We start from the raw sequence: 4,589 nt of genomic DNA, 5'->3' as shown, positions 1-4,589 counted from the left end.
GCTTTTACAATACGACAATTGCAAAAAGAAAGTTCACAGCGTGGTTGATGTTATGTAACCCATAATTATGATTAACTCTAAAACTTTAATTTCCGTTTAACTAGAATATTGTTCAAAGATAACACATATGTCAATCGAAAGTCAGTCAAGCTGAACAAAAGGAGGTGTCAGACGATAACCTATCACGCACAGTTCTCGAACCTCTACAACGAATTTTTATAGTAATAAGAGTGTGTCATTTATCACCAGTTTGACCTCGTAAATTTTCAATTTTAATTTTGATGTTGCAACCTTAATACTTCGTTGTTTATTGTCACCTAAGGGTAAGACGCATACTTTTAATAGAGACACAGACACTTCTTACGGTCACGCCAACTTTACTTGTAATTAAAATTGAAGCATCACAAAACGTAATATCCTAAATTAAAATATTTTTTTATTTATTTCGAAACCTATTATAACATTTGAATTTCCATCCTTGGCTGAAAGGCATCGAATATTTCCGACACTTTAGATCACTCCAAGTACATCTAAAAAAATGAACGGAAGATTACCATGCTTTATTAGGATTCTCAAAATAAATCTCATCATTTCATCATTTTATTTCTGATAGATTTATTCTGCATACACTGGTATGGCATAAATAGAATAGACACAAAAGTAATATGGAATGATAAAACGAAATGAGATTTTATACCACTATTTTAGTGTAATAATCTATTTGTAAATTTAAAACTTAAAAGATGTTCCTATTACTATATACTTCAGAAATCCAACACGACTTCCAAATTCAAGACGACACCTAAATTTTTAAATAAAAATTCTATGAAACAAAAGAAACATTCTACAGTATATATTAGCTATAATTTCAGAATTTATATATTAAAAATCAAACCGTCTTGAGATCCGTCTTCGTTATCCCCACTGGAATTATCTGCTGTATCTGCAAAAGTTCGAAACTAAAGCAATAGGTGAGGGAAATGGAGTGATTCTGTTTAGTAAAGAAAGAAACTCCGCATCACATGTCGCGTAAGGAAAATGGCTCCCTATTTTTTGATCCGAAATTGTGGACAAAAGCTTCGTCTTCGATTCAAAATATCAGGAAATATACTTAATCAACTATATGCTTAGTCTATATTTGTTCTTCAAAGTGTACAATGGTAATAAAGAGTAATAGAAATTATTTTTCCTTAAGATGAAACATCAACTGATGGATCTCATTCGAACTAAATACAACGGTATACAGAAGAGTAAATCGTCATGCGTGGTTTGCTAAGAAACTGTGGTAAATAACAACAAGTTCAAAATCAATAAATCTTTAAGTGTCTACTTAGATTATTTAGATGAGACGATAAAATTTCAAAATCTAACTGGACCGTATGCTCATATAATAGCAGCTACTTCAATCGTTTGTTTTCTATGAATTTTCGAGCTTCTTTAGTAATTATCTTCAGAATTCGTTATGCTGAATCTTACATGTTAGAGATAACTCAATTCGGTACGGTAAAGCTTAAACTTTCATTGCTCCATACTAAGAAAGAAATATTTACTTACGTATGAATTTTTGCATACTATGCTTTAACTTCGTTTTCTTCCTTTAGTATGAAGCGAAATACATTTATTTTTACAGATCTAACTATGCTGAAGAGCTGCAACTGGCGAAATAGCTTATTTTTATGTCAAGATAAAGAAGACAGATGATACTTTTCTTGTTCATGTTCAGACCCTATACTTATAAGAAATTTATATATGAACCAATAAGTAAATGTTACAATAGGGGTGAAGATGACAGAGAAGAGTGCAGTTAGAAGGGAAGTTCGAAACGGATGCTGCCTCTCATCAACAACATTTAATATCTGTCTTGAAGAGATACTGAGAAAAAAGCTTACATAATGTAAACGGCATTTTGGTATGGTGTAGAATGGTTAGGTGTATATTGTTTCCAGATGATAGTGCGCTTGTTGTGGAACTTGGAAACAAAATCAACAATATATTCGAAAATTTTAGGAAGGGCTGTCAAGAATATGGAATGAAAATAAATATTAGAAAGACAAAACCGATAGTAATTGAAACGAAGAGGTCGATGTCAAATATAAAAATAAGAGGGGAGAAAATAAAACAGATGACTAGTTTTCGATACCTGTGTAGTATTATTAGTAATGATATGAAGTGTGAACGTAAAATAAAAGCAAAAATAGGAATAGCGAAAGAAGGCTTTAGTAGAGAGAAAAGACTATTTTGTGGGACCTTGAATAAAAGAGTTGCCAAGAAATTTTGCTTCGTGTGGAGTATTTTGCTCTTGGGGCGGAAACAATGGCATTGCACGAAAATGATAAAAAAAAAAATACCACTGGAAGCTCCAGAAATGTTGGTGTGGATAAGAATGGAGAGAATTAGCTGGGTCAAGGATAAAACGAATGAGATGTAAGAAATTGTGGAGGAGAAAAGAACAATTTTAGATTATATTAACAAAAGGACGAGAAACTGGTTGGAACATTTGCTAAGAAAGAATTGTGTCATGAGGGACGTGCTAGAGGGTATGATGACAGAAAAAGAGAAAGCAAAAGACATTTTGGATAATGGACAATACCAAAACAGAAAAATCGTACGTTAAGACGAAAAGGTTAGCAAAAGATCGTGGATCATGGAAGATTCTCAGTTCTGGCAAGTGACCTGTCAATAATGACAAAATACTTATGATAACGATGCTGGTGATTAAGAACCTGCCGTCCTATATTTAAAAGCCTAGATTTGAGTTTAACATATATTGAAATATCAATGACTTTTGCTTCAAACGTAGGATTCTGCAATAGTTTGTCCATTTTATTTTCTTTAGCATTAATCAATGAACCGATCATGAGAACCGGTAACTACTACTAGCCCGCTCCGATATTGTTATTCCACTGTCTCACACCACAAACACATATTGAATTAAACTACCTACGTCAATGATAAACGCAATGAAGTTACTGTAGTTCTTAGCATGAACCCAGCAAACACTTCAGCGTCACATTGCTACAACAACTCCAGAAAGTTGGCTGACGTTGATCCACACTCGTAAGTTTAGAAGAGCGAAAAAATGTTTGAATCTCTGCAACTGATTAGTTTTAAGATTCTGAAGAACTGACAAGGTGGCTATCCCCGATACTTCATCAGTAAGGACGAAACTCTTGAGCGGATATATTAGTATTAAAAATTTCAACAGTTTCCTATTGCTTTGACAGGAATCAGTTCAATTATTATTATTATTTATTTGCATTTCGTTAAAATATGAAGTAATCATGTAGTACAGTTATACAAGCACTCTCTTTACAAAAAAATGTATTTCCTACAGAGTGGTTGCTATGATTTATATGTTAAGGGAAATATAAGCATTTTTTATCAAGTTATGTAAATCTCTTATGTTGTAAATCTTATATCGTATATTTACAAAAACGAAATACCAACTTCATCTCTCAGGCTAACCTACCTCCAGAATATCTATATTTCGCTGAAACACGGAAGAAGTCGTAATTAGATCGAAATTAAATTAATATGACTTTCCACGAGGACGGCTTGTAAGTTAAAGAAATAAATTCTAAGTTCAAATAAATTATGAAAGAAGAATTGACGATATGAGAAAGTGAACAATAAAACCACAGACACAGCCTAGTCTACCGCGCGCAACTTTGATGTATGAGATCTGGGTTCGATTCCCTGTTGGGATCGTCTAACTCATGACGGTGATAGCCTCACACTTTAAAGCGACAATATTTCTTCCTGAACTAGTATGCCCTACCTGAGGAATGAGTGAACTGGCCAGAGTTTAACACTGTTTTCAGCACTGAGGCGAAATGGGACCCGAAATAATACTGAGGTTTGGACCTCAGTAAAGCAAAAGGAGGAAACGAACCCTGGATTAAGCACACACAAAGATCGCACTTTAGCCACTGTCTAGAAAGGAGTACCATGTCCCCAATTATTATGTCAAGGAGCGTAAAAAATTGTAAAAATTCTTCTTTTTCACGAATCTTGTGTCTATTCGTTAGAGTATGCGTCTTCAGCGTAAAAGATCCGGTTCGATTCCCGGCACGAGCTCCAAGGGTTCGGATCCCACAATAATCTGTAGTTCCAGGTCTTATTTAGACTCGCTTCTGAGAGAAATACTGCATTCTGTCCTATCGAATCCTTCCATATGACGATAAATTTGCGCAAGATATTTTATTTTGCATTATTTGCGGAAAATAATAAAGAATATCCCACAACAGATATTTTACTCAAGTGCTTTTTATGCTTCGCTCGAAGTTCGTAACAAATTCTTATACCGTAGTAATATAATTTATTTCATAATTTTAAACCATAAGTTATAACATTATTGCCTAAAAAACTTCAATATACTCCAGTTGTACAGATGAAATATAAGTTTCTGTTGTCTGTTTTAGATGCAGTTACGTAGAAGAGAACTTATGAAGGGATAAAACAGCTCTTCCAGAGGTGAGAAAAGTTTTAAAATTTCTATGATGCCCACCAACCTATGGTTAAGGTGAATAACAAAAATAAGAAGTTGTCGAGGAAATAGGGACATATTTTTCGCCTTTTCTCTTGATACT

This window comes from Thermobia domestica, chromosome 8, assembly GCF_964235325.1.
Source record: "Thermobia domestica chromosome 8, izTheDome1.hap1.1, whole genome shotgun sequence".
NCBI classification, from domain to species: Eukaryota; Metazoa; Arthropoda; class Insecta; order Zygentoma; family Lepismatidae; genus Thermobia; species Thermobia domestica.
Note: the sequence above shows the minus strand (reverse complement) of the source record.